The sequence below is a fragment of the Saccopteryx bilineata genome, chromosome 4 (genome assembly GCF_036850765.1).
Source record: "Saccopteryx bilineata isolate mSacBil1 chromosome 4, mSacBil1_pri_phased_curated, whole genome shotgun sequence".
NCBI classification, from domain to species: Eukaryota; Metazoa; Chordata; class Mammalia; order Chiroptera; family Emballonuridae; genus Saccopteryx; species Saccopteryx bilineata.
In genome coordinates, this window is record NC_089493.1 from 278834314 (window position 1) to 278853999 (window position 19686).

The 19686-nt window shown below is 46.1% G+C and overlaps 1 protein-coding gene, 1 non-coding gene and 1 pseudogene across 2 annotated transcripts in view; all 3 read right to left on the reverse strand.

Annotated features, from left to right (window-relative positions):
• SNX29 (sorting nexin 29) overlaps positions 1–19686 on the reverse strand; it is a 568687-nt gene that overhangs the window by 492982 nt on the left and 56019 nt on the right. The window lies entirely within an intron of this gene.
• LOC136334068 (large ribosomal subunit protein eL20 pseudogene) lies at positions 4750–7120 on the reverse strand (annotated as a pseudogene).
• LOC136336912 (U6 spliceosomal RNA) lies at positions 5535–5641 on the reverse strand. Its single transcript, XR_010731646.1, has one exon. It is a non-coding gene; the product is annotated as a U6 spliceosomal RNA (small nuclear RNA).

The window sequence follows — 19686 nt, forward strand, 5'->3', positions numbered from 1 at the left end:
GTAAGAAGAGTAATTGGTGTTTTTGGCCATCAAGTATGTGGTAATGTGTTATAGCAAGTAATTTGTTATAAAAAAAAGTAATGTACCACATATTGTGTGTGTTATATATATGTCTACACACACATACATACAAATACACACACACATTTTGTACCCTGGTTTGTTTCTTCTCTTCTACATCATGAATATATTCTATAACATTTAAGGGTCTTCAGAAACGTGACTCTTGATGGCTTCCCTATTAACTCTTTCTCTACAGCTGAGAACATGATTTAGTGCCAACTTTCCCTATATACTGCTCTGAACGTTTTCGTACATAACTAACTATCCTCACTTCTAGTTCCTTAGGAGAGATTTCCACAGGTCTGAGAATAGAAACATATTTAAGGCTTTAAGGGAAAGCTAAGAATTTTTTTTTTTTACCCATGAAATAGTTGATGTATCTTCACACACACACCCCTTTTTCTGAGAGAGAGAGGGAGAGACAGGAACAGCTCGATGTTCCTGTATGTTCCCCGACGAGGGAATCCACCGGCAACCTCAGCACTCCAGAACAACACTCCAACCACCCAAGTTCATCTAGCCAGGGCTTAATTTTTATTGATTTTTAGAGAAACAGAAAGAGGAAGGGAAACAAAGGGGAGGGGGAGGGGAAGCACTCGTTCCCCTCAGTCATGCATTTTTTGGTTGCTTCCCGTGTGTGCCCTGACTCGGGATCAGACCTGCAGCCTTGCTTCGGGACAACCCTCTTCACTGACTAAGCCAACTGGTCAGGGCCACCCCGTGTGTGCCCTGCCTCGGGGTCAGACCTGCAGCCTTGCTTCGGGACAACCCTCTTCACTGACTAAGCCAACTGGTCAGGGCCACATCCCCCTTTTTTATCCACACACACACAGATTTTTTTCTAGTTGTAATTCTAGTGTATACCTAATTTTCTTAACATCAACACTTTTTCTTGCTGCCAATAATAGTAAAAACAGCAACAGCCGATACCATTTACTGGGCATTAACTACATACCAGCCATTGTACTAAACACTTTACATCTGACCTCAGTCCTCATAACCACCAGGGTCATCTCCATGTCAAAGACAAGGTCCACAGTGAAGTAACCATGGAGCAATACATAGTTAGAAAGCAACACGGTCATCTCAGAGCTGTCAAACTGCAGACCACAAAATCACACTGCCTCACGAAGTACAGAAGGCATCTGCATTCCTTAAAATGATCACATTCACAAATCTTAATATCCTAATGGAGAAAATGCTGAGTCCGCTGCCAGATAGAGATTCTAATAATCTAGGAGCTAAAAAGGCACACAGACCCTCTAGAATGTGACCAGATCTTTGACCCTTCCCTCCAGAAGGATGCACACAGAAACTGGACTCCAGGTTAATAAACTCACTCTAAACCTTCAGCTCAGTTAGCATCGACTGCCTTCTAACTGGGAGCCATGAACTAACTGGGCGAGGCTTTGGGCTGCCAGGCAGAGACTAGAAGGACTCGCCCCTAACAAGCTTACAGACTCCTGGGCAGGACAACAGGTGAAGAGATTGTTCAGTGGAATGACCCTGGCAGGTCACTCAACCATGCTAAGCGTTGGATTCCTCTCCCTTAACAAAAGCCCCAAAGTACAGAATCACCTGAGTTCCCGGGGTAACTGGGGGAAAAGGAGGTAAAGCACTAAGCATGGTGCCCAGTCCATGAGGACTAACCATCATCTACTTAAAAACCTCTTCATACAACAGCACTCGTGTTGTTTCCTCTTTCCCTTCTCTGTTAACAGCATCTAAATGTCTATGTACGTATGAGTGTGCACACTCGTCTGTGGATCATGCCAATCTCTGGACCGTTTACAATAAACATCCCACGAATGACTGGAGAAACCACCAGCACAGCAGTGCACTCAGGACAACCTTCTGTCTCGGTGCCTGAATGCCGAACGAATCCTCTTCCCAAACACAAACTGCACAAGTACGTTAACAGCCTTCTTTCCACTGGAAGCCTCTCTCAGAAACCAGAATGGGGAGGGTATGCGGGATTTGGTGAGAGCAATGCTCTGAGCGGGCTGGCCAACAAACCTGTTTTGAAACACACCAGACAACCATCTGGATAGCCAGCACGATTCAAATCACCAGCAATCTCTTTGTTGAAAACTGCAGTAGCCTCCCTCTGACCTTGAATGCACAGAAGACACTTCAAGGTGTGTTTTCACCTTTCAATTTCGCAAATTGCTTACCGCTACAGAATCCTTCTAAAGCTTGCCAGAGCAATGCTGATGATGATAAGAATTATCCCAGCAGGGCTCCGCTTCCACTGCCAGAATTAATGTGATCTGTTTAAAGTGCAGCTCACCCGCCACTTAACGTCTGCAGTGTCCATAATTTAATTTGGAAATATACACCGATCCCCCACTGCTTTGAAACAAGGGGCTATTTCCAAAAAGTGGGTGAGGGTTTCCGGCTCTCCCAACTTCTGAAAGTCATCTGCCAACCAGAACAAGAGCGAGGAAGGGGTTACTGATGCAATCAACCTGAGGGCCACTCGTTAATAGAAAACTAATAGCACAGGGCCTCTGGAAGTTTCTAACAGGCCTCAACTTTAATTTATGCCAAGAATTCAAGAATTCATGCTTTGGAAACCAAAGAAAACCAAAACCTTGACTCAGATTCTAGTTCAAATTGTGTGACCATGTGCTACTTATTTTGTTCTTCATCTTCCTCGTCTATAAAATGGGTTTTGCTGTGAGGGGATAAAGAGAGAAAGTAAAGCATACCTGTGAAGTGCTTACTTAGTACTGAGGCAGGCAAACGACATCCCAGGGGAAAATCCTTCCTTCTGAAAGCGGTACTCCTCTTTCCGAGCGGAACCATATTCTGGGTGAGGTTGCCTCCAGCTCTACCAACCTTCCCTTCCTTACCTGGGTGGGCAGGTAACCCAGGCTGGATCATCCCCTGGCCACAGCAGGGTGTATGCCTTGACACGCCTCACTCGCCGCACCTTCATCCCGGCCCTGTTTTATATTTTGTGCATTTGAATGTTTACTGTATTACTCTTGATTTTTTAAATATTGCATAAAAATATTATTTATCGTAATTGCTGAGTTTTTTGGTACTCCCATAAATTTTGTGGCTCACTGGCCTTATCCCAGTCCCAGCCCCAGATCACCGGACCCTCCCTCACAACGTCTATCTGAACCAGTAGAAAGAGGCCTGTCTCCTTCTAGAACCAAGTTAGCAAACAATGGCCCAAAGGTCAAATTCAACCCACCACCTGTTTTTCTAAGTAAAGTTTTATTGGAACAAGGCCCTCGCATTTGTTTACATAACATCTGTGGCTGCTTTCCGGCTACAACAGCAGAGCTAAGGAGTTGTGACTGAGACCTCCGGCCTAAAATACTTACTGTCTCATCCCTGAAGGAAGAAGCTTGCCAACCACTATTCTAGAGGTAGAAGCTCTAACAATCCTGTAAACCTGGAGCTACCTGGGGCCATTCCCCCCTAGCGTGTAGAGCAAGCCCAACCAGGAAAGGTGACAACCCAGAGAGAAGAGGGCTGAAAGAGACAGAGAGGATGTGGGTGCTGGGCCCCTAGCCAGCTCAACCTCTACATTTCTTAGTTACTTGAGTCAGTAAGTGCCCTTTTTTAATTAAGTCTATGTGACTTGCTGCCACTTAAAACCAGAAGTGTTTTAAGTGCCTAATGCAGTGAGAGAAGGTATGTCCTTCCATCATCTGACAATCATTGATGGGAACTGAGAACAGGCCAGGCACGGAGCAATGCCTGTGTGCACTGAAGGGGCAAATGCATCGCTCAAAAATAAACAACAGCAGCAGAGAGAATTGCTTAACAAGAAAATAAAAGCCAGCTACAAGGAGCCAGGCTCTCATAAACAAAGAAAGACTTGTTTTCCTCACATTCTTAGTCTGGAAGTAGAGAGCTGGTTCAAAGACTCCGTCACAGGCAGAATCTCCAATCTCCTGACCTTCACCTCACCGTCAGAGGACTGTTGCCACTCTGGGAATCACATCACAATCGGAGCAGGAAAAAAGAGGACAAGATAAAGCCAGCTCTATCACCCTGGGACAAGTAATCCCAGAAAACCACAGGGAATGGAGAGAAGAATGTCAAGACTCACTCCATCACTCACGATCCATTACTTAGAGAAGGATATCCCACAGCCCCATCAAAACCGGGTTCGATTAAGCCAAAGAAGAAAGGGGAAGTGGATTTTAGGTAGAAAACTAACAGAATCAACGTTTCCAGGAACACAAAGCAAACCACATGCTCCAGTATGGCCGCCTGAGGCCTGGGTGAGCACAGTCACATCCCCAAGTGCGTGAGCCTGACCACACAGGTACAAACAGGTCGGCAAAGCCCAGTTTCGAGTTTCCGGTAAGAGCTACAGCTCTGTCACTTGCCCATCGCCCAATCAGCCACACTGCCTCTGGAACTAGAACACAGGGAATGAATGCGGTTTAAACCTGAACCGTACATAATAAAGACTGGCACAAAATATGTAAACTTGGTGGGGTTTTTTTTTGTTTGTTTGTTTTTTTGCTTTTTTGAAATTGTAAAATATACATAATAAAATTTATCACTTTAACCATTTTAAGTATATAATTCAGTGACATCAAATATTTTCACAATGTTGTGCAACCACTATTCATTCCCAGAACTTTCTTGTTTTGTTTTGTTTTGTTTTCCTAAGGAGCTTGTTTGGGCAGACCAGGGGAGAGGGAGGCCCTGCATCTAAAAGAAGGTGCTGGGCCTCTAGGTGGTGAAGCATGGCTTGCGCTGGCGATGAAGGACCCGGTGGGGCAGGGGGACTTGATCTGGGAGTCATGGAACTGCTTGACTGCTGGCTGGGGCACTTGCTGGCTGCAAGCTCTTCCACCTCCATGATCTGGAGTGAGTGGGCACAGGCACAGTGCCAGGCCCCCGTCTCAGCAGCACCGGTGACAGTGCCCACAGTAGTCAGGTCCCGGTACTCCAAGTACATGTTGTGGGTGCCACTGCGGGAGCCAAAGTTCTTTGCCCAAAGGGGAGGGTTTCTGAACACCTGCCCGCAGTAGATAATTTCCCCCAAGATTTCTTCATCTTCTTCGGTTGAGACACAAAGTACCAGAAGCAGGACTTGGCAACGACATGGTTCAGTACAAAGATGTGCACGCAGTAGAGGGGTGGGTGTGTGGCCCCTGGGAGTGGGCAGGCAGCGCCCCGCCACCCTGTGCCCTCAGCGTGCCCAAGGCCTCTACGGCATTCTCTCCGTGTTTGCCACCACCCACAGAAGCCAGAGCGTTTTCATCATCCCAAACAGAAACTCCCGAGCCATTACACAGCAGCTCCGTTTTTCCCTTTCTAGCCCGTGGGAGCCCCTATTCTACTTTCTGTCTCTAGGAATTGGGCTATTCTAGATACTTCGGGTAAGTGGAAGAATGCAATATTCCTTCTTTTGTGTCTGGCTACTGTCACTTAGCATGTCTTGAGGTTCATCCATGTTATATGTAGTATGTATCAGTACTTTGTGTTCTTTTTTTAATATGGAACGCTTCACGAATTTGCGTGTCATCCTTGCGCAGGGGCCATGCTAATCTTCTCTGTATCGTTCCAATTTTAGTATATGTGCTGCCGAAGTGAGCACTGTGTTCTTTTATGACTGAATAATATTCCATTATATGTATATACCATATTTTGTTTATCCATTCATCTGCTGATGGCCAGTTGTTTCCCCCTTCTGGCAACTGTGGATGCGCTTCGGATGAACCTAGATATACAAGCATCTGTTTGAGTCCCGCTTTCAACTCTCTCAGGTCTACATCCTGAAGGAGAATTGCTGTATTACACAGTTAGTTCTATTTAACTTTTTGAGGAAACATCGAACTATTTTCCACAGCAGCTGCACCATTTTACACTGGTACTTTCAGTGTGTTGTGTGGAGATGGAAACGCCTTTTCATTTCTCTGCAACTGAAATGAACGGTTTTTAGAGTCCTTGTCAGTTAGTTCTCAAACTCCTTTTCAGTTAGAGAAAACTTAAACTTGCCAATTATAGGTCACTTAGCCACTTCTGTCTTTTTAAATTATGATAAAATTCACCATCTTAACCATTTTAAAGTGTATAATTCAAAACTTGATACACTTATTTTTCAATAATGTTTTTATTTTGAAATGTAATGGGATGACACTGATCAACAAGAGTACATAGGGTTTCAGTGAACAGCTCTATAGCATTTAAGCTGCTAATTGCGTTGTGTGCCCACCACCCAAAGTCAAATCATTTTCCACCCCTCTTTTCTCCCCTCCCCCTATCCTCTCCCCCCATAACCACTTCACTTTTATCTATGTCCAAGAGTCTCAGGTTTATATCTCAACTATGTGTGAAATCATACAGTTCTTAGCTTTTTCTGATTAACTTATTTCACTTGGCTTAATGTTCTCAAGGTCCACCCATGTTGTCATAAATGCCAATATGTCATCATTTCTCATGGCTGAGTAATATTCCATTGTATACATGTACCACACCTTCTTTATCCAATCCTCTATAAAGGAACACTTTGGTTGTTTCCATGTCTTGGACATCGTGAATAATGCCGCGATGAACATGAGGGTACATGTGTCTTTGTGTACCAATGTTTTCAAGATTTTGGGGTAGATACCCAGTAGAGGGATTGCTGGGTCATATGGTAGGTCTGTTCTTAATTTTTTGAGATACCACCATATTGTCTTCCATAATGGCTATACCAGCTTACATTCCCACCAGCAGTGAATGAAGGTTCCTTTTTGTCCACAGCCTCTCCAGCACTTATTACCTGTCTTATTGATAACAGCCATTGATACACTTTTAAAGAATGAATAAAAGCACAATAATCTGAGATACTGGATTACTTTAGGAGACTTGAGAAAATTTAAATTTTAAACTTAAACATCCCTACTGACTCTAGAGAACAAATGTCGAGGTAGATGGAGATCACAAAAACAGAGCGAGATAGAAGGGTAAGTTGCCACTGACTGCCCGTATGTGACCTGGCTCCTGCACTGCCAACCTCTCTCCCCCCTTGTTCCCTTCTCCCTGTCGCTCACCCTGCTGCAGCCTCACCGGTCTCCTGGGTGTTCCTCAACATGCCAAGCCTGTCCACCTCAGGGCCTACCCAGCCACGAAAACAGAATAAACCAGGCAATTTACTGAAGAAATACAGGGCATCTGCTGCAAAGATTCTGAAAGAGCTAAAAAAGCCAAATGTAGGCCTCCTAGAGATCACCAACATCAGAAAGCAACCTGTCCCTAGAATCAGAGGAACAGAAGAAAGAGGTGATGTTACCAAGGCTGGCAGGCAACAGCTGGGCTATGGCAGAGACACCGGGGACGAGGGGAATCTGAACGGCAGGCCATGTACGACCTCCACAGACCATGGAGGAAGCAGACACTGCTAGAGATGCCATCTGAACTCATTATCGCCTCCCACTGGCCAAAGAAAAATGGAAGACAATGGGCAAGAGAACCTGGGAAATAGAGTCTACCGGGGAAGGACCAAGAGTAAGTTTGAGACCAATAGGCAACTGACTAGTACACGCTTTTGAACTTGAACCACCTGAAATTCCTTCCCCCAATAACAATATGGCTAATTCCGTCATTTCCTTAAGTCTCTATTCAGATGTCCCCAGAAACAGGCTGTCTGGCCACTCTACACAGAAGAGTAAAACTTCCACCCATGGCAGACTACTAGCTGGTCTTCAAAGTCTATTCTCTCTTCTTCCTGAACCACCAGACAGACTACATTCCCAGCCTGCTCTACAGTGGCCAAGTGCCTCACAGTTTCCATTATTTCCAGGTGCCTGTCACTGGACTGATTCATTCATTTCTGCCATATGCCTGGCCCCTGTGAACATCTGAGGTCTGACTCCAAAGCTCTTTTACCTCAGTACAGCACACTTGGCATTCACCAAATTATACAAGAATCTTCAGCACCTCTATTAAAATGTGGGGACTTGGCCCTGGCCGGTTGGCTCAGCGGTAGAGCGTCAGCCTGGTGAGCGAGGGACCCGGGTTCGATTCCCGGCCAGGGCACATAGGAAAAGCGCCCATTTCACTTCTCCACCCCCCTCCTCCTTCCTCTCTGTCTCTCTCTTCCCCTCCCGCAGCGAGGCTCCATTGGAGCAAAGATGGCCTGGGCGCTGGGGATGGCTCCTTGGCCTCTGCCCCAGGCGCTAAAGTGGCTCTGGTCGCGGCAGAGCGACGCCCCGAAGGGGCAGAGCATCGCCCCCTGGTGGGCAGAGCATCGCCCCTGGTGGGCGTGCCGGGTGGATCCTGGTCAAGCACATGCGGGAGTCTGTCTGACTGTCTCTCCCCGTTTCCAGCTTCAGAAAAATACAAAAAAAAAAAAATGTGGGGACTTGCCTGACCTGTGGTGGCACAGTGGATAAAGCATCGACCTGGAAATCTGAGGTCACTGGTTCAAATCCCTGGGATCTGGTCAAGGCACATATGGGAGTTGATGCTTCCTGCCCCCCTCCTTGTGTCTCCCTTCTCTCTCACCCTCTTCTCTCTCAAATGAATAAGTAAAATTTCTTTTTTAAAAAAATGTGGGGACTTTATCTAGCACCAAAGAAAAATGACTTTTAAAGTAAGTGTCTTGTTTCCATCTAGGGGCATACCCCAACCTCTGCTGCAAAGCAAGTTTCATGCTGTTAGAATCAAAGAAAAAGACCCAGGGAATCAACAAGCTGGATAAATATAGACTAAAAACTGACAACTATGAAGCCAAATGTGGGTCTCAATATACAACACTCCAGGATCAAACACTTCTGAAATAGCCAACGTCACCTTCAGCCAACAGAGATCAATCCAGCAGTACTAGACCTTGATATGCTGGAACAGTTTCGTGCCCCTTAGTAAATAACCACTGGCCCAAGCCCTCACTCACCCCAGCCATCAAGGACCCTATGGACATCCCCATAATCTACTTTTGTCTTTTAAGTAAGAGGAGCAGAGATAGTGAGACAGACTCCCCCGCATGTACCCTGACAGTGATCCACCCAGCAACCCTCATCTGGGGCCAATATTCAAATCAATCAAGCTATTTTTAGCACCTAAGACTGATGCACTTGGACTAACCAAGCTATCCACAGTGCCCAGGGTCAATACTCAAACCAAACTGAGCCACTGGCTGCAGGAGGAGAAGACTGGGGAGAAGAAGGGGAAGAGAGAGATAAGGGGGAGAGGGAAAGAAGGGGGAGAGAAGCAGATGGTTGCTTCTCCTGTGAGCCCTGACTGGGAATCAAACCTGAGACATTCATATGCAAGGCTGATGCTCTATCCACTGAGCCAGCCAACCAGGGCTCATCCTCATGATCTAGCAACTTACAGGTTCACACAGAAGCCTGTGGGGAAGCACGCTCCGGCTTCTGCTCCCTCCCTAAGGCCAACAGTTCCTTACCAGCTATTACACATTTTTATCACCACCCCTGGACAGAGTTCAGTATTTTCTTAGCACCTTCCACAGATATTCTTCTAAAGTCTCTTTCACCAGAAGTAGCTGCTTCGCAAGTTCATGAATACAACAAAGAAATACAAAGAGGGAACTGAAAACATTATAGGAATGGGCGGGTGGGGGTGGTGACTTCCCCTTCATCAAAAGGATGCGATCAGGGTTTTCCTGGCACATGCAGCTTCCTCCAAAATTAATTTTCTACAGAAATGAAATCGTTGCCCACAGTGAACCAATGAAGCAAAATACAAACTCTGCTTTGAGTTACATGCAATCAACCGTTTTCAAAAATCCCCACTGACGATCAAGGAAGTTGGTTTCTCTAATTTTATAGCTGTGGGTATATTAATATCACCTGCTTTTCAATGGACTGTGAAGATATACAGACAGCAGATGGTGGGGTTCAGCGGCCCAAGAGAATGAGCAGTATGGCCTGAATCTCAGTCCTTGGGTCATTTTGAACATTGTTTTTTGATTAACAGTAACCTTCCAATACACTGTTGAGCGAGGATGGTCCCAGACCTTAACCATCAAGAGAGATAGTCAAATAAACAAGTAGTGCCACACATAGGTTTGCTGAGGGAAGGACTAAGGATTATAGGAGGGGCACCAACAGGAGGGCCCAGCCCTGCTGACCTGGGTAGGGAGTTCATAAACAACTTTTTGAGAGAAGCCTGAGACTTCAAGAGAGAATAGATCAAAACCACAATGATATTCCACTTTCACATCCATTTGAATGGCTATTATCAAAACCACACAAAAATAGCAAATGTTGGTGAGGAGGATGTGGACAAATTGGAACTCTTGTGCATAGCGGATGGGGATGTAAAATGGAGCAAACAGTAAGGAAAACAGTATGGCAGTTCTTTAAAAAATTAAACATAGAATTACCATATGACTCAGCAATTTCAGTTCTGGGCCTACACACCCAAAAGAATTGCAAGCAGGGACTTGGACAGTTATTTGTACACCCATGTTTGTGGCAGCATTATCCACAAAAGTCAAGAGTGGAAGCAGTCCTGGTGTTCACTGAGGGATAAGTGGATAAACTACTGTGGGTAAGCAAACGTGTGGTCTATACATAAAGTGGAATACTATGCAGCCTTAAAAAGGAAATGCTGACATATCCACAGATGCATGAACCTGGAGGACATTATGCTAGTTGAAATAAGCCAGACACAAAAGGACACATATTGTATGATTCTATATATAAAGTACCTAAAATAGTCAAAGTCATGGGGACAGCGAGTAGAATGGTGGCTGCCAAGTGCTGGAGGGAGAAGGAGATGGGGAGTTGTTTAATGGGAACAGAGTTTCAATATGGGGAGAAGAAAAGGTTCTAGAGATGGATGGTGGCAATGGTTGTACAATGTGAATTCAGTTAACACCTCTGAACTATACACTTACCATCATTAAGATAATCATTGTTGTGTTATGTGTATTTTATCACAATTTTTAAGAGAGAATAAAAATAGATGTAGAGTAGCTGTCACTTCAGAGAGGTTTGAGAGGAAGGAAGAAGGGCAGTGGAAGGGAAAGAACAAGGATTCTTCCAGACGTGAAGAGCTTCAGGGCTGCAAAAACCAGGAGTGCAGTTCTAAAGGGGGGGGTCTAACCATCTACCTTCCCCAGGTGTCCAGCATGAACGCTACGGTCGCTGAATCGTGGGGAGGTCCTTAGGGTCTCCAGGCAGGGCCCGTGACAGAAGGAGAACTTGTGAGGCTCAGGTCATCATTTCTTTATCAAATGGATAGAAGTGTTGTGGAGTCTTACCTGTCAGCTGCATGGGAGACCTGGGTGTGTGGTAGGGTTTAGAGGAAAAGCAGGGATAGACGAAGCTGGTTGGGGACACACCTTGGAAGCCATGTCAAGGACTGTGTACTCTCCCAGCTCTCACAAAGGACCAGGAGGAAGCGTAAGCAGGGAGTGGGGTGGGAGAGCAAGTGGTCATTTAAGGCCCCTCTGGCTATAATGCAGAGTGGAGTAGCGCTGATCGAGACTGAAGGCAGAAAGACATAACTAAGGGAGAGAGGAGAGAAATTAAAGCTGGAGAACATGTGAGTGAATTAGGAGACCATCTGAGAGACAAAACACAGTGCTTTGTGAAGAACTGGTTTGAGGGCAGAGAGGATGGAAGAGGAAGAAGCTGGGTGGAAGGGCAAGGGGCCTGGGTGAAGGGCAGAGCCATTCACTGAGCAAGGAACAAGGAGCGGACATGGGGACACAGTAAGATTCAGTCTTAGAGACTCTGATGAGCTTGTGGCCCATCAAAACAGAGACACTCAAGAGAAAGAGCTCAAGGGAGTGATCTGCTGGAGGTATAATGGAGTAATAATAGAGACAGCAATTTTCACCAAAGAATTCAGCAGGTGTAGAAACAAGACAGGCACAGAATCTGGGGATAAATAATATTATTTGAGTATATAGAAACAGTATGCCAAAGGGATCAACAAAGAAGTAGAAAGTATGCCAAGAGGTTGTGGCATTGCTGAAGAGGGGAAGACAGTCTTGCAAAGTCAGAGGTCACTGGTGCCACAGGCTGCTGAACAGAGAAGAGTAAACTAAAATGCTACAGCAAGTGTGTCTCTGGTATATTCATAATCATGCCTGTCCCCTTGTAACAGACTGCCAACACACAACCTGATGATAATATATTACTGACTAACAAGAACATCAAATCCCAAGATTATGCCAAGGCTATAATCTGAACATGTACCCCCAAATGCAAATGTTGAAATCCTAACCCCCAAAGATGATCATATTAGAAGATGGGGCCTCTGGGAGGACTCTTACATTATGAGGCTGGAGCCCTCACAAATTGGATTAGTGCCCTTATAAGTGAGGTTCCAGAGAGATCCCTGCGTCTTCCACCAAGTGAGGATACAGCACGAAGGCACCAGCTATGGCCCAGGCAAAGGGCCCTCTGCCAATCCTGCTGGCATCTTGATCTTGAACTTCCCAGCCTCAAAACTGGGAGAAATAAACTGCTGTTATTTATAAGCTCCTCGGCGTGTGGCGTTTTGTTACAGCAGCCAGATGAACTAGGAAAGCCACTCACTGCACTGCTTCTTTCTTCTGTCTCAGGAGAAGGGAAAATAATCCATTTTTCCATGTTGCATTCTCTACTAACTATTTGGGCTTTCGATGGCTGCAAGCCAAGACTATGCAGACCTCTTGGTCACTTAATTAATTTAAAATTTAACTTTTGGTCTTCTCCTCAAAAATTAATCAGTTCTGCCTGACGTGTGGTGGTGCAGTGGATCAAGTGTCAACCTGAAATGCTGAGGTTGCCAGTTTGAAGCCCCAGGTTTGCCTGGTCAAAGCACATATGGGAGTTGATGCTTCCTGCTCCTCTCCCCTTCTCTCTCTTTTTCTCTCTCTCTCTCTCTCTCTCACTCACACTCTCTCTCCCCCCTCTCTAAAAATGAATAAAAATTTTTAAAAAACTAATCAGCTCCTTTGAGCACTCTAGAGTGATCCTGGTATAATGTACCTCAGGAATTGTGAACTGTAGTACTGCGCACATTAATGAATGCCTTTCTTTCCAACCAAAATGTATTCATGGAACATATTCTTGTTGAAGAACTTATATATATATTTCAAGACATTATGATAGCAGCTGGAAAGTCAAGAGGAAGTAAAACAGACATGGTGCCCAAAGCTTACCACCTAGTAGAGATATGGACAGCAGACAACTAGACGTGGTGTGATGGTGACACAAGGTGGAATCCCCTGTCCTTTGTTCTCTAAGGCAGGGGTTGGCAAACCCTTTTCCTATAAAGGGCCAAATAGTCACTGCATGAGACTTTACAGCCAGAAGGCCCGACACAGCTCTGCCTAATTACAGCCATACACAGTAAGTACATGAATGTGCGTGGCTGTGCTCCAATAAAACCTTCCTTACGAAACTCAGTGGGGGACAGAGTTTGCTGACCTCTGCTCTGAGTGACCATAACTTGCTCAAAACTTGATGTTTAATTTACTCATGTATTCAAATTAGGGGGATCGTGATCTTTCAGAGAGCCCTCTTTCTGAAAACAACGTGCTGTCATTGATAAACATAGGAGCTTCAGGATCACAATCATGTAGACCTGAGTCGAAATCCCAGCTCTGCCACTTGTTATCTCTACAACTTTAAGGAATTATTTCACTTCTTTGAGCCACAATTTCTTCGTCTATAAAATGGGGACACTATCATTCACTACGCTGAGTCACTTCAGGGATAAAACGGCATGATGAATAGGAAAAGTCTAACAATCCCCTGGGTCACAGGAGCTGCTTCCTGGCAAACACTAAGAAAACCAGTCTGTGTGCAGCCATTAATCAGAAAGAGGAGGAAACAAACAAACAAAAACAGAAAAAGAAGAAAAAGAAAGAGCAGAAAACATTCAGGTGTCAAGACTAACAACGTGCTGATCACATCTCTCCTTCCATTTGTGGAGCATGGGCATTTGACTATATATTTTAAGTTGTCTTTTCTCTATTGTTTAAGTTAAGATGTTTTGGGATGCAAGACCTCAAAATCACTTAAAACATTAGGGAATTTATTCTTTTGCATAACAGTAAGCCCAGAAGTACGGCAGTTGCAGAAGTGGTTGACTCAGAAGCTCGGGGACATTATCAAGGATCCAGATACTTCCCGCCTTTCTAAGCTGCCATCCTTGGCGCACTGGCTTCGGTCCTCAGACCTGTTCCCTTCATGGTCATAAGATGGTTGCCACAACTCCAAACATCACAGTCTCAAGTGAAAACCAAGGCCATGTAGAAACCCTTCGCGAGAAACTGCCTCAGAAGCCCTTCAGCAGACTGCTTCCTTCTCTTGTCAGAATTGCATCTCCAGGCTTTTCCTAAACCAACCAGGCAGGATAATTATGATGACTGGCCTGATCTGACCCAGATTCACTCCCCCGGGGGATAGCTTCAGGCTCAAAGCTCTTGGCCACCCAACATCTGAAAAAAAATCAGAGTTCTATGAGCAAGGAAGAAGAGACAGACTGCTAGATGGGGAATAACCAATGTCTGCTGTAATCATTCATGCTAACTGGAAGGGAGAGTTTAAACAAACTGCAGGACCAGACCCTGAAAATGCAGCCTCCCAGCTCACCATCACCAAATCACCCATTTCTGTAGACAAATCCAGTCACTTGTCAAGAAGTAAGAAGAAACAGATCTTACATTGAAAAAGCAGACTCTCGCTTCAGGGATTTGAATCCTAAAGGTGGCCTCACCCCAAGCCTGTGGGGGTCCTTCGCAACCCTAGTATCTGGACAATCAATTCAAGGGGTCTCTGTTTAGGATGGACACCGCTTCCTGGCCTACCAACAAACCTCGCCAAGACAAAGCTGAGTTGATGGCATATCTGCCTATATCATGGCTGCCTTGCCAACATTTTGTGAGTCAGGGATGTTTAGGGCAAAACTCCTTAAGTCGGAAACAAAAAAAAATCTGAATGCTAAGCCAAAAGCAAAAACCAATACAACAAAACACCCAGCAAACAGCAAACTAGGAAATTGGAGATGCCTGCGGCACTGATGGAAATCATGACAAACTCCCTTCCCAATCTACAGCTTGTCTCCGAAGGAAAACTCAGACCTGATTACTAGAGCAGGAACTGAAATGGTCACACACAAAGGTGGTATATCTGGCAACAGGAAAAGGCATGTAATGAGTTGCTTCAAGGGTCTACTTTCAGCTACAGGAATATTAGCCTGGAACAGACCAACTCTCCCACAAAAACAACAGCAGTTTAAAAGCGAGACAACTTTTTTGTATTATTAAAACAGAAGTGAAGGACTGGGAGAGAAGGGAAGTCCATACACAGCAGTCTGACAGGTAGAGCCTTATTTTGCCCTTGAGGCTTTTTCCAACCCTACAGCTTCTCTGGTGAAAAGGGAAGCTGAGCTCCCAGCATTCCCACAGGGTCTACCCAAAACAATTAGAGCTCAGGGCACCCTGAGGAGAAAGAGCCCCGGTAACCACCTCCAGAATGCATCTGCGTACTGGATCAAAGAGTGTCCCCCAAATTCATGTCCCCCGGGAGCCCCAGAATGTGCTTTATTTTAAAAAAGCCTCTTCAGGCCCTGGCCGGTTGGCTCAGTGGTAGAGTGTTGGCCTGGCGTGCGGGAGTCCCAGGTTCAATTCCTAGCCAGGGCACACAGGAGAAGCGCCCATCTGCTTCTCCACCCCTCCTCCTCTCCTTCCTCTCTGTCTCTCTCTTCCCCTCCTGCAGCCAAGGCTCCATTGGAGCAAAGTTGGCCCGGGCACTGAGGATGGCTCTGTGGTCTCTGCCTCAGGCGCTAGAATGGCTCTGATTGTGGCGGAGCATCGCCCCCTGGTGGGTATGCCGGGTGGATCCCGGTCGGGCGCATGCAGGAGTCTGTCTGGCTGCCTCCCCGTTTCCAACTTCGGGGAAAAAAAATAAATTAAAAAAAATAAAAAATAAAAAAGCCTCTTCACAGACATACATAATTAGTTTAAATGACATCCTACTAGAGTGGGGTGGAAACTAAATCCAGTATGACTGATGTTCTTCTAAGGAGAGGACAGGACACAGAAAGACAGACACAGGAAAGAAGGCCGTGTGAAGACAGGCAGACACTGGAGAGCGGCAGCCACAGGGATGGACGCCAAGGACTGCTGACGCCGGGACTGCTGACAACACCGGAAGCGGGAATTCCGTGTTGCGCAGCCGGGAGGAACCAGCCCCGCTGACACCTACATTTTGGACACCTGGCCTCCAGAACTGGGAGAGAGGCCATTTCTCTGTTGTTTTAAGCCACTCGGGGTGTGAAAAAATTTTTGTGGCAGCTCAAGGAAACTGAGATAAGCTGAAAACCCCAAAGAACTAATCCTAGAAATAAGGCAGAAGCGGAAATATTATAGACATCAGCCCTCACAAAGGTGGGAGCCCAGGTGTGACCTGGCTCAATCCTTGACTGGATTAAATCGATCTTCCTCCACTCTGTCTGAGGAGGAACAGCACATCCTCTCTGAAGAAAGATCACATCGTCCCAAGCTCCCAATTATCCCTATAATTCTTCATACCCAACATGTGGCATTCAGTTGAAAACACCAGGCATCTACAAAGACAAGAATGTATATTTAAAGTCCAGACAAAAACAAAAACTAAGGGACTTTTGGCTCTAGCCAAGTGAGAAGGTTAGCAACTCCCCTCCCAAAAGGCAACTCTAAAACTGGACAAATGGACAGAACGACCGTTCTGCACTCTAGAAGCTGACTTCAAAGGCTTCTAATCTGAGAGGTGTTTACGCCTGAACCCCACTGAATTTTAGATGAGAATAAAAGTGCAACCATAAATGGCAACCAATACTCTTATCTCAAGTGTCGGGGCATCATGCTGAACGAGAGCACCCCACCCAGTCCACAGAGGGCAGGAGGATGGCGCTCCAGAGCCCACAGGAAATGTGCTCACAGCCCCAGAGTCGCAGATCTTCAAGCTTAAGACAAGTTAGAAATCGTATTTCAACATAAAATCTCACAAGTTTTCAATGTTAACAACTTTGAACAAATTTTTTTATGTATACTGTACAGGTACCAGTTTCCACACCCAGTCCCCCGTGCACCGTGACCTCAGAGGACCAAACGCAGCCACACCTCTGGCACACTCAGTAGTACCCACAGTACTGTGGTTTTCAATGACATCATTCTGGTCAGTCATTACTTTTTCAGCTTTTCTCTCTTCAAAAGGTAATGTTCCTCATTGGTAAACAGAGCTCATGCAACAAACAGCCTTCCAGATTAATTCACCGTTACTTATCCCCTCCTGTCACTTTCAATTCTGATAAATGAGCTGCAGTGGTCCACAGAGGCGCATACGGGCCTCAGGCCCAATGCCAGAGGAGGAGGGAGTCGGGGAGAGCCAGGAATTTGACATCAACCTGACCTGGGCTGGAATCCTCCGCTGTGCCATTTACCAGCTGTGGAAACTTATGCAATTTATTGATTTACTTGAGCCTCACTGTCATCATCTGAAAACTAAGGACATCGTCATCAACGCTGGCAAGTTACTACCACGTTTTCATCAAGCGCCAGCTCTATACCAAGGCCTGAGCTTTGTGGGCGCTTTCTCGTGGAGTCCCTACCACAACCCTGGAAGGCAGGGCCTGTTATTAACCTATTTTGCACATGAGGAAACAGAAGCTCAGAGAGCAGGTGTCCCAGCGACCTCATGTGTGACAAGTCACCACTGAGCAGGGATTTCAACCCCGCCGCCTCACGCTCGAGTCTGATATAAACTGCTAAATTACATAAAGGGCCTGGCCCAGCAGCCAACAGGGACGGAGGAACGGAACAGAACGATGCTCATTTCCACCAGATTTCATTTTCCTCGTTCTGCCTGAGAGGGTCATTCGAAGATCAGCCTCAAGAAGCCATTGATCTGATCTTTTCAGCACTTAGCAGTTGAAAGCCCACAGCTCCCCTCTCTTGTGAGGCTTTTAATCACACGTTCAACAGCAGGAAAGAGGTTTTAATCAGCCAAGGACTGTCCTGCACCAGTGAATGGTTAATGAAGGCTGCTGACAGTGATGGCAAAGCCCTTGGCAGCCGCTCCAGGACTAACCCAGTTTGTCTTTCCCCGGCCTCGAACTGTCTAGGAGGCAGCCCAGCACAGCCTCCTCAGCAGAACACAGTGCCAGAGGGCCGTTCATCAGCCTCTTTGGGATGCAGGTACAGAAATCAGGCTACGGTACAGGGAAGTAGCAAGAACGTGAATGCTGGAGATGCCTTATAAAGGTAGTGGTACTTCTCTGATTATCAGGGCCAAGTAAAAGACAAGAATTCTAGTCTGGGTGGGAACAGAAAGAGCCATTGTTCAAGGCTAAAAGGTCAGAGCCCTAAGAGGGATGAGATGGAGGAAGAGGTTGAAAGGTAAAAGGGTGCTGAGGAGAGAGGGCAACTGGTTAATCATTTATAGTAGTAGGTGCTATGAACTGAAGCAGGTCTTTACGGGAGGTTCTCACTGAATCCCCCGACAAGCCTCCAGGCAGACGAGACTGCCCACCTTTACAAGTGAAAACTCCGATGTTCCCAGGGTCATACCAGACTTGCCCTCACGGTCTGACTCCAAAGCCCAGCTGCCCCTGCCATGCCCGCAGCTGCCCTCGTCTAGAGAGAAGCAGAGCCAGGCCTCACCAGTTCACTAAGATAGCAACCCGCCCCCCAGACAGGTAAGACGGAAATACGAGAGCCAAGCTAGCCAAGGGAGGCTGTGGGAAAAGCTATGTCCTTGAACAGCCCGGACGGGAGACAACAGAGATTGACAGGGGAGGGGCCACACAGGTAGCAGTGGTTTCTATGACATCTGAGGCCATTCATGCTGGCTCTTCTCTGAACCAGCCTCCTACATCCATGACTTTTAAAGAAGGGGCCCAGAAGCACAAGAGAAAACCTGCAGGGACAGGAACCCCCTGGCAGCTTTCCCCTGACCCCAACAGGAGCCACATTCACGTCTGAAAGTGAGCAGCTGGGAGGGGAACAGGAGTCGGGGCTGGCTGAAGGGCGGAGGACACGAAGGGCCCACACCAGCGCAGTGAGAGGAGGGGCAAAGGCTTTAGTCAGCAGGGAATGTCCGCAGCCACTGCCACCAAACATGGCGAGGGGTGGTTTTTAGCTGTGAAAAGAGAAGAACTAGCTAAAAACAACACGTTTTTCTCAGCAGTCACACTAACATCATCACAGTAACAAGGAAGATTTTGGAATTCAGGGTGACAACCACAAGCAGCATCTGAAAGAGCGTGCCTTTAAAATGTGGCGGGAGGGGAACACAGGACGAGATTTTGTTTTCTTCTGCTTTGTTTGTTATGTATACCCGTTTTACTCATAAGTTGTCACGTTTCAGGGTGCCCCAAGTGATTCTAATGGTTGAATTTAACAACAACAAAAATTTAACCTTATCTTAAATCCACTGATCCATTTCATTCAGTGGCAATATTCAACATTAAAAGGAACCTAAAAACAAACATACACAAATCGCACGGCTTTCATGAAGGTCTATTTCTTTACTGGTGGGCAGCGCATTTAACAGTCAAATACATTTAAATAAAGTACAGATGACTGCACATCTGCAGCATGTTAACTGGACAGACCAGAAACCAGCTAACAAACAACTGTCTAAATATTTAAAATCCAGCTCTTGTTTAGCTCATCACATAGGACGGTTGTTATCTGATGGGATACATACT